Source organism: Cricetulus griseus, chromosome 9 (assembly GCF_003668045.3).
Source record: "Cricetulus griseus strain 17A/GY chromosome 9, alternate assembly CriGri-PICRH-1.0, whole genome shotgun sequence".
NCBI lineage: Eukaryota > Metazoa > Chordata > Mammalia > Rodentia > Cricetidae > Cricetulus > Cricetulus griseus.
Window position 1 is genome coordinate 8,093,028 of NC_048602.1, and position 11,728 is coordinate 8,104,755.

The window sequence follows — 11,728 nt, forward strand, 5'->3', positions numbered from 1 at the left end:
CACACCTGGCTCTAAGCTTTTTAAAAATTACTTTTTATAAATTGGAGGATTACTGGGTGGAGTCTTGCCCTGAGGTCCCCACCCCCTTTGTTGCATTTAACTCCAGTCTTCTTGTTGCATTTAACTCCAGCTCTTCTTTAATCTGTTTATTTCCTTGAACATAGGATTTAGCTCCATTCCAATTCTTGGCACCCCTTTTCTCTTCAGTTTGTGCATTTTGTATGCTTACTTGCTCAGTGTGGTGGCTTGAAAGGGCACGGCCCCCACAGACTCACGTGTTTGAGTGCTTGGGTCACTGCGAATGGCGCTGTTAGGAGCTGTGACCTTGTTGGAGTAGGCATAGTTTTACTGGAGGAAGCGTGTGACTGTGGAGGTGGGCTGTGAGGTCCCGTATGCTCAAGCGTGCCCGGTGAGGGACACCGGTCTCTTCTGCTGCCTGTGGATCAAAATACAGAACTCTTAGCCTACATATGGCCATGTAGGGAGCCGTCCCTGCATTCTCCATTACAATGATGGTGCCTGCAGGCACCGAATGTAAATTATTTCGCAGGCGCTGGGTAATTTCCATTCCTTTGATCTCTGCCTATCCCGTGGCTCATTTGGCCTGAGGAGCTGAAGCCATTCATAGGGTGACACGTCCCAGGCGGTCGCTGCCAGCCTTTATTAAGGGACGGGATTCTTGGCTCGGGGTCTCCGCTCTGGTAAGCTTATGCTCTCCCTCTCTCAAGATGCATTAAAGCTTTCCTGCAGAAGGATCCAAGTGTCCTGCGTGATTCTTGCCGGCGAGAACATAGCGCGCGGGACATGGCCATGCTTCACACCTTGAGGATAATGGACTAAAGCTCTGAAACTGTAAGCGAGCCCATCCAAATATCTTCCTTTGTAAGAGGGTGGTGTCTCCACAGCAATAGAACCCTAACTAAGACACTTGATCATTTTCATTAAGAATCTTCATTCGACTTAACACTCATAATGACACAACAGATTCTATAGGAGGCTGTTTTATGGCACATGCTTTTAATACCAGAACCCCAGGCAGAAGTAGCTTACCTCTGAGTTCTGTGTAAGCCTGGTCTACAAAGTGAGTTTCAGGACAGCCAGGGCTACACAGAGAAAATCTGGGTCAAAAAACCAAGAAGGAGGAGGAGGAGAAGGGGGGAGGAGGAGGAGGAGGAGGAGGAGGAGGAGGAGGAGGAGGAGGAGGAAGAGGAGGAAGACATTCCCCTCACTCTGTCCTATGGGCTTGGCCTCTCCTGCAGCCTCTGCCACACTGTGGTCTATCTATGGCATTAATAATTCTTCTAATAAACTTCCTATTCCAAAAGACAATCCCTTTCAGTGTTCCCTTGAACCCTAAACCTACAGCCGTTCAGTAATGACATCATCATGGCAAGAGAGATGGCTCAGCAGTTAAGAACATGGCTGATCTTCCAACAAACTGGAGGAGGTCCCTAGTTCAGCTCCCAAGGCCCATGTTGGGCAGCTTACCACCATCCACCTGTAAGTCCAGCTCCAGGGCATCTGACGCTCTCTCCTGGCTTCAAACACGCCTATGCTTATATGTGGCTTCTGCACATGTGCAAGCATGAGGGGTGGGGGAGAAACTCTAATCAAAATTTAAAATGTTCTAAAACTATAATTTTTCTAAAAGCCTGGAAAAAGCCTCCCCACCCCTACCCCCTTGGAGACACGCTGTGACGGAGAGGAAGGACCAACTGCAAACTGGACATGAGCCACAGGCTGCACTGTGAACCTGAGCACTCTGTTCCCGCACTACTGACCTGTGGGTCTCCGAGGGGGGAATCCCCTCATTAGACTTTCAGATTTGACCAGCATGCCCTGGGAAGTGATACAAACTTTTATGTATATTTATAAAAATAAAACACACCACACCCCATCCTGCATTTTTAAATGACATGTTTCTATCTAAAAAAAAAAAAAAACAGACAGACTCAGCTTCCTCTTTACTTTGTGTAGGTTAACGTGCTCTGGGGAAATCAGAACACATCACTGCACTGCTAGGAAGAGGGCTTCACTGGGCGGAACTGAGGTCTCTAGCAGAGAGCAGTGCTGTCTTCCACACGTGGGGGTCCTTTAGAACCAGTCAAGCTGTCTGATGCCTGGAGATCTCAACGATATCTTTGAATCAGAACAATCCACATAAGCTACTCACGGATATGTGACCCCCTTAAAATTCGAGAGATAAATGTTTACACTGCTTGAAGCGATGGGAGCTTTCTATTTTAAATCTAGGAATTTGTCGTTGCATACAACGGCCACCAGGTGGCATCAGGAATCCAAGGATGAAAGCAGAGAGGAAAGCGGCTCATGGCCCCTCAGTTTACATACCTTTGTGTGTGTATAACCCATCCCTACTCCATTACCGATATTATCAAGGAGAAAAAAGGAGGGAAGAAGGAAGAAAGGGAAAGGGAAACGGAAGAGGAGGAGATGGCCAAGTTTCCCACCACTCCCAATGGAGAAAGAAGACCTGGGACAGATTACGTATACACTTTTGATGCTTTTGATGTTGTTTGTCTTAGAGCTAGGCAACTTTGCTATGAAGTTCATTTTAATTTCAATGCACAGATAATGGGGGGGGGATGAAGAAAATTAGAAGGCAACAAACAAGGTAGCTCTGCCAGATATCAAAAGCAATACAAATGGGGCAGTGAGATGGCTCAGCAGACAAAGGGGCTTTTAGCCAAGCCTGACAGCCTGAGCTCCATCCCTGGCACCCACAGGGGAGAGGAGAAAGCACAATCCAGGAAGCTGTCCCCTGACCTCCACTGTAACGGATGGTTCCTCCTGCCAGTCTGGTCCCATGGCTACATCAGCCCCAAATGAACACACAAATGCTATGTTAATTATAAAGCTGTTGGCAGGTGACTAGGGCTTCTTATTGGCTGGCTCTGTCTTAATTATTAGCCCATCTCTATTAATCTAAGTATTTCCACGTGCTCTTATTGTTAGACGCCCGGAAAACTCAGGCCTCTGGGGTCTTAGCCTAGGACCAAGGTCACCCCAATCACCAGGCAGATTCGAAAGCTTGATGCAAACTGCATGAGGCTTTATTGTTGTTTAACGAGCTAACCCCATGTTAGCTCGGGTCTTTCACCCACCTACCATGGCGGATGGCTAGCAAAGACAGCTCTAGACGGCTGCATAGAGATCTTGTGGCAAGGCTAGAGTTCCTAAGAGAGCTCAGTTGCAATGAGCGACAGCCACCATACACCCCAGTCACAAAGCAATGGAGCTGGCTGGGGTCTAAAAGACAGGCTGTGTATGTTGTCAAGGGTAGTGCCAAGAGGTGATCTGAGCCACTTAGGGAAGCCCAGAGGATTATGGATGAATCCCAGATATTGAGCATTGAGTTGTGTGCACTGTTGGAATTTTTATGGTTGTGCCCTGTTTCTTCCCTCTTGAAAAAAAAAGGGGGGGGGTACTTAATAAAGGGTACTTTATTTTTGTTATTTATTTATTAAAAATAGTTTTTGGTTTGTGCAAATGGAATTTTAATTGGTCTAAGTAATTGTAAGGAGCCTTGTAACCAGGCCGGCAAAGGCCTGGCTGGAGGGAGATTAGGACAGAGGCTACAACCAGGCAGGCAAAAGGCCTGGCTGAAGAAAGATTAAAGGAAAGGGAGCATAGGCCCACTACGCAGCCCGCAGCCCAGCCATTGTAGATAAGAGTGAAAATGTGTGGAGTGTGGCAAAGTGTGATTAGCATGATTTAACGAATTATTTAAGGACCAGCTCAGAACTAGGAATTTTAGAGTGGACCATGACTCTATCCTAACAACCAGTCCATCAAGCTGAGTGCCGCCCGTTCTGAGCCCGACTCCACGATACTGCGCCCTCAGGAGACTCGACAGCCTGAATCCAGAGGCCTGAATCCAGAGGCCTGAATCCAGAGGCCTGAATCCAGAGGATTGAGCCCGAACCTGCAGGCCGCTGCAGGAGAGGTGCCCCTGCTGTGAGCCTATTGTCTCTGGTTCTTAGGACTGTTTGCTTCTGCTTGTGTGTTGCTTTGACATAAGTGTGAAGTGTGAAGTAAAACTTATACTCAAAACCAACTCGCTGAGTTTGTCATTCCTCCCAGGTCAAAACCTGGTTAGGGCTCAAGACAGTAATAAAAACCAGGAGTCAGATATAAAGGACAACACTGAGAGATCAGAGAGAAGAAGGAGCAAGCCACTACCACACCCTACCTCCTTAGTGTCTCAGCAGACAAGAGCATGTGTTCCTGTTTCTCCCTGCTTATATCACTGCCCGGTCTGTCTGTACAGACCTCCAGAACTCTATGGTTAGCTGGTGGAAAGCTCCATTCTCTGACCTTCAGACAGGCTTCATTTGTACAAGTAAGATATCACCACATATCTCCCTTTTTGTCTATAATTGTAAAAGGTTATAGCTAATATAAGAAAAACTATATACAATAGGTATAATAACTATATACAATGTGTACGGGCAATAAGACATCAACAATGTCTAGTCAATTACCATTTAACAAATTCAGAGAAAAAATGTCCATTATCTATTCTTTCTTGATGAGTCCAAAGTCTTTGAGCTAATTTACTTTCTATTCTAATTTGCATTATCAAATTATCTTTTAGTGTCTTTCAAATCTATTATACTTAACACATCTTTAGTGAATTTCTTTACTGAGTCTGGTAAATAAGGAAAACTATAACTATACTACCTAGTCTTCAACCCCCTCAGAGACCTGAGAAGGAAATAATATTAGCTGAGTTAACAGGAAGTGAGAGAAAGCGACTTCCAAAAAAACGTGAGAAATGACAGAAACAGCTGTCTGCCTGGATAGTCACCCAAGGTTGCTCTGAAATGTTGGGGCATCCATCTTCAGCCTATAGTCCTAAGAACATATGATAGACATTTCTGTGAAGCAAGATATTTTGAAGGACTGAACTACCTTGTCACTCTTTTTGGTGTCCTGCTTGTCCAATTTGGACAGCATACTGTCAGCTGTTGAGGCAAGGGCACTTTCTTGCCAAGTGGCTTCCCTTTGCCACAAAGTAAGTTAGCTCCATGTGGAGTTTCTCTGATGCCCATCATCTTCTCTGATGTAGATTGGTGCTTCTAGGAGCAGAATTGTTTCATATTCATAGAAAAGGGCCTATGTTATTAAAACATGTTAAATGCTACATTCTTTAGATCTCTGAAGTGTTTGAAGATGACCTGTCTTTCAAAAATATCTGTTTGACCTTGTAAACATACCTAATGTGACTACAAGTTTGATTGTAATAGTTAACTAATTACTAAACTACATTTCCTTATTATCCCATAGAGTTGATAATAATAACTTTCAAGGACTAGAGATTTGTATTACATTATTAAATGATCTGTGTAGATACAATATCTTGAACAATATTAGAAATGTATGTACACTGTGTTTTAGCAAAATTAATCTCAAATTTGTATCAATATACAAAATGTGTATACAATATATAGCAGACCAATCCAATGTAAAATATTTAACATTGGTAGTTGCTTTTGAAGAGTAGATTCAATAATCTACCTTTTCATCTCATCATATCTATGTCCTGTCTTTATTCTTTTCAAGTAGATTCAATAATCTACACTTTTTATCCCATCATATCTGGATTCCTCTTTTTTTCAAAACAAAAACCTTGAATATAATTCCCTTTTTCAGCTTTCTTCCTGATCATAAACAACATTTTGTAACCAATCCCTCTAAACAATGACAAATATCCATAACCCAATGAGTGACCAAAACCACCCACCCCATCTCTTGGGAATGTGGGCATCGTGTTCTTAAAGTTACTATTGGCTGTCTGGGAGTGATGGCATCTTTTGGGGACCCTGAAAAGAAAATTTGGGTTAATTGTCAAGCTGTATCATTTGTTGTCCAATCTCTGCATAATGGATAAGTACAGGGCCTGTTTCAAATCCTTGTCTAAAGTAGTCTGTGAGGCTGGATCATCTCAAACTCACCTCAAAATTGTTATGAGCATTTTGTAGTTCAAAGCTGATCTTTAGTTGGTGTTGTTCAGCATAATGGTGTTGTCATAGTCCTGGTAAAATTGTCATTGTGGGACCCCATCCTCCTTTTGGAGACTTCAAAGGTCACTGTTAGACATGGTCATAGTTCACTACAGAAAACTGACAAAGAGTCAAACCATAAATCATGTACATGACGGTAGATGAAAAACCTTTTCTAGAATTGGTTAGTACTCTATGTGACTATTAATATCATGATAAAAATTATGAGATCAGTAGCAAAACTATAGTCCTAAATATTTGTTTTTCTTCTGTTCCATAACACATGGCTCTTCTGACATGAGACAGAGATTTGGATCTTACAAGCATGCTTGGGTTTAGAGAAGGAGAGAGCCACACTCCAACTCCAAAGCCAGCTTTTAGTCTTTAATTAGACTGAGACTACAAAAAGACCAATAATATTATATTATATTTCTGTAGAGAAAAGCAGAAACAAACATTTGGGAAGAATTATGCAATTTTATCCTGTTGTAAATGTGATATACCAATAGGCCAATTTACTTTTTTTCTTGGGACAATTTTTCTAGATTTTTGTCCTTTTTATTAAGATGTTTCGTTTGTCCAGTGGTATCTGGTTTCCTTAACTGGATGCCTTTATTCTCCTGAAAAGACAAAAAATAAAACCCTGCCCCAACCCTAAATTTTGGGGAGGTTCTCCTTGGCAAGTTATATCTGAACAAATGAAAAGCACTTGTTTGGGGTTTTATAGGATAGTTTGGATTAAACAATCATGCTGTTCGATGAACTATCATGTCTTGTAATTAAGAGGTGTCTTGTTCAAAAAAACTCTTTATCAATTTTGATGGTATCCATGTGTTTTTCTTCACCTGTAGAAACAAAAGCAAAACCCTCTTCCCCAGTGTAAAATATGTCCTGGTTTCCATTCGGAGTTCAACACGTCTTTGAAGTACACTGGTTGCTTTAATTCCATAGTTTTTTCTACTATCCAATATGTCTCTGCAGCTGTTGTTCCTTTCTCATTAGCATTCAGAAAATTCAAAGTTAATAAAGTACTATGCAATCTATTTTGGGGGTTCTTTAGCATCCCTTTGTTTATTTAGCATATTGTTTAGAATTTGATCTTTCTACAACTACCTGCCCTGTAGGATTGTGTGGTATACCTGTAATATGCTTTATATTATAATAAGCAAAAAATGGTTTCATTTTCTTAGAGATGTACGCTGGAGCACTGTCTGTCTTTATTTGTACAGGTATACCCATGATGGCCATAACTTCTAGCAAATGTGAACTCAAAGCAGTTGCCCATTGAAAACCTGAGTAGGTACCAATGGTGTGGTGGATATATCTTTAATTTTACAAATTCTACAAAACAGAACACATCCATCTGCCATATTTCATTCCTTTGAGTACCCTTTGGGTTACTTCCTGCAGGTAGTGGAATTTGGTTGTATAAAGACAAGTAGGACGTTTCCTTATAATATCCTTGGCTTGTTGCCAAGTGATGGAAAAGTCTTTTTTCAACCCTTTGTTATTGATATAGTGTTTTAAATGAAATTCTGACGTTTCCAGCACATTTGGCATCAATAGTTGATCAATCTCATCATTACTTCATGCTAGAGGGCCTGGCCGACCCCTATGGGTTTGGATGTGTGTTATACATATGCAATGATTTCTGTTCCTGATTATGTCTTGTAAGTGAATAAATAATAAAGTCAATTATGTATCATCTGGCATAAATTCAGCAACTTTAATATGTAAAACAACTCTTTCTGCATATTGTGAATCACTATGTTGAAAGGTTCTTTATGACCCATTAACACCATGAGAATAGCATATAATTCTGACTTTTGGACAGAATTATAAGGACTTAGATCCACTTTACTTAAATTTTCTGATTTGTAACCTGCCTTTCCTGATTTATTTGCATCAGCAGAGAATGTAGGGGCTCTGGTTATTGGTGTTTCCCTTACAATTTGAGGAAGAATCTAGTTAGTTCTCTTTATAAGTTGAATTCTCTTGCTTTTGTGATAATTACGGTTGACCTCTCCCAAAAAATTACTACAAGCTCTTTGCCAGGGTTCACTTTCTACCCATGATTTGTCAACTTCATCATTAGTAAAAGGTACTACAATTTCTGCTGGATCTATTCCTGCTAATTGATGAAGTCTCAATTTTCCTTTTAGAATCAACTCAGAGATCTTTTCCACATAAGCTTTTAATTTCTTACTTGGTTTATGTGGCTAAAAAGATCCATTCTAAGACAATATCTTCACTCTGCATTAAAATTCCTGTAAGAGGGAGGGCTGGAGAGATGGCACTGACTGCTCTTCCAGAGGTGCTGAGTTCAATTCCCAGCAACCACATGGTGGCTCACAGCCATCTGAAGTTAGATCTGGCGCCCTCTGCTGGTGTGCAGATATACATGGGAGCAGAATGTTGCATACATAATAAATAAATAAAATCTTTTAAAAAAATTCCTGTAGGGGAACGCTTAGAGGGTAATATGACTAGAATGCACTAGAATGCTTGGGACCCTCATGATGCACATGTGCAATCTGTAATTCTTCCACCAATGCCAATTCTTTCTCAGTTTCAGCTGTTAATTCCCTGGAACTATTTAAGTCCTTAGCACCATCTAAGGTTTTGTTTAAATGAATCAGATGATCAGGTTTTATCCAAATAATGAGCCATAGATGGGAAATATCTCCTAGCAATCTCTGAAAGTCATTAAGAGTCTGTAATTGATCTCTGCTAGTTTGTACCTTTTGGGGTCTTTTTTTTATAAACCTATTTAATAGCCTAAATAATTAAATGAATTTCCTCTTTGTATTTTGTTCAGGAGCAATTTGTAATCCCCAACAAGGCAAATTTTTCTTTGCTTCATCAAACATTTTAAATTATCTACATTTGAACCAGATAGTAAAATGTCATACAAGTATTGGCAAATTATAGATTGAGGAAATTGCTGACATATTATCTCCAATGGCTGCTGTACAAAATATTGGCACGGGGTGGGGCTATTTAACATTCCCTGTGGGAGAACCTTCCACTGATATCTTTTAGCAGTTGATAATTATTGTAAGTTGGCACTATGAAAGCAAAAATTTTCCCTATCTTTTTCCTGAAAAGGTATAGTGAAAAAACAGTCTTTTAAGTCAATAACTATAATAGGCCATTCTGTAGGTAATAGAGGAGGCAACAGAATTTCAGGTTGTAGAGAACCCAATGGCTGAATTAATTTATTAATGTCTCTCAGGTCTGCAAGCATTCTCCATTTTACTGATTTCTTTTTAATAAAAAATACAGGAGAATTCCAAGGGATTGTAGATAATTCGACATATCCAGCATTTAGCTGTTCCTGAACTAGCTGTTCTAGAGCTTCTAGCTTCTCTAAAGTCATAGGTCATTGTCCCACCCAGACAGGATTGTCAGTTAACCATTTTAAGGGTTGGGCTTTTGATTCCCCCTATGTGTTCAACACTTGTTTTATTCTGTTTTTGTACAGCCTGGATGTTCTGTGTCTGTTTTATATAGTGCCTTGTAACATTTTTTTTTTCATAAACGTGAGTTGGTTGATGGGTCATTTTGATACTGGAGGAATGTTAATCTGGGCATTCCATTGCTGTCCCCATAGATTTATTGCCATATCAACCACATATGGCCTCAGCCTTCCTCTTTGTCCTTCTGGCCTTATACATTCAACCCATCTTGTGTTATCTTTTTACCTGAGACAGGGTTCCAATCCTGAAGAATTGAACATCTATCTCTCTCTCTTTTTAAAAGATTTTATTCATTTATTATGTTTACAACATTCTGCTTTCAGTATATCAGAATACCAGAAGAGGGCATCAGATCTCATAAGAGATGGTTGTGAGCCACCATGTGGTTGCTGGGAATTGAACTCAGGACCTCTGGAAGGGCAGCCAGTGCTCTTAACCTCTGAGCCATCTCTCTAGCCCCCAAACATCTATCTCTTAAAGAGGCCAACTTGAATGTCAAGATTCTGGAGTGATGTCCGCCCTGTGGCCAGTAATCCTTCAAGTATAACATTATTTATTTGTGCTCTTAGTTTTAGTCTTTGATTATTTATAGAAGTCTGCCAAAATATGTTTTCTGCTTCCTCCTTGAATTTTTGATTCATCCTACAAAGCTATTCTGCCATCCAGAGCAGTATGATTTTTTACAATAGGCACTGGATTTCCTAATTGTTCTGGGGAAGATTGTCTTCCACAGTGACTGGGACTGACTGGACCAATTTTGACATGGGGTCCTTCGAGAGTCCCCCTAAGGAGTTTCCCAATGGTAAAGGGTTGCCTTGTTTGTCTCTCTTTGATCTACATTTATTGTTCAAATGTTGGCCTTTGCCTCATCTTCTACATAATCTAGAAGGTTGGGGCCTTCTATTTTGGTTATTCCCAGAAGAAGCATTATTTCTAGAAATACTTTGTCTATACTTTCTTCTCAGATGGCCTATTCTACCACAATTAAAACATGTAGTATTTTGATGTCTCCTCATACCTTTGAAGATTAAAGGCCTGCACCAACAAACACAGCCAGTTTTAAACTTCTTTAAGAGGAAATTTTGGGAGTTTCAGAGAAATTTAAATTAAGAAACTATATTAGAATATTTACATTTATAGGACGATAGGACACTTTAAATTTATAAAATGTTTACCAGCCTCACATTGGGCAGCTCACAACCACCTGCAACTAGAGCCCCAGCAAGCTGACGCCCTCTTCCAGCCTCTGTGAATACCAGCACCCATGTGCACTTTTCCCTACACTGATGCACCAGTATAAACACATGTAGGCTAGGGTTATATGCAGTTCTTGTCTGTGCAGAGGCAGTGAGTGATAATTGCTAGGCAGCCACACTCACACAGAGTCACGGGATAGTGCCCTAGCACTGTGTTGCTGGTTATGGTGTTTTGTAGGTGTGGTGATTTGAATAACAATGGCCCACTTAGGCGTATACATTTGATACTTAGTCTACCAGAAAGTGGAACTCTTTGAAAAGATTATAAGGATTAGGGCGATGTGGCCTTGGTGGAAGAAGTGTGTCACTGGTTGTAGGCTTTGACTTTTCAAAAGCCCATGCCAGGCCTTGGTTCTCTCTCTCTCTCTCTCTCTCTCTCTCTCTCTCTCTCTCTCTGTGTGTGTGTGTGTGTGTGTCTGTCTGTGTGTGTGTCTGTGTGTGTGTGTGTGTGTGTGTGTGTGTGTATGTGTGTGTCTGTCTCTGTGTGTGTGTCTGTGTGTGTGTGTGTCTGTCTCTGTGTGTGTGTGTGTCTGTGTGTGTGTGTGTCTGTCTGTCTGTCTCTATCTCTGTCTCTCTGTGTGTGTGTGTCTGCCTGTCTGTGTGTGTGTCTGTCTGTCTGTCTCTGTCTCTGTGTGTGTCTCTGTCTGTGTGTGTGTGTGTCTGTCTGTCTGTGTGTGTGTGTCTCTGTGTCTCTGTGTGTGTGTCTGTGTGTGTGTGTGTGTGTGTGTGTGTGTGTGTGTGCTTACAAGTCAGGATGTACCTCTCAGTTACTGCTCCAAGACCTGCCAGCTGGCTGCCACGCTCCTCACCATGATGATAATGGACTAACTCCCAGAAACTGTAAGCAAGTTTCCAAATAAATGCTTTGTTTTTCTATGAGAGTTGCCTTGGTCATGGTCTCTTCACAGCGATAAAGCAGTGACTGAGACAGTAGGTTACATGGACTAAATGTATCCTTTTGATTTATGGT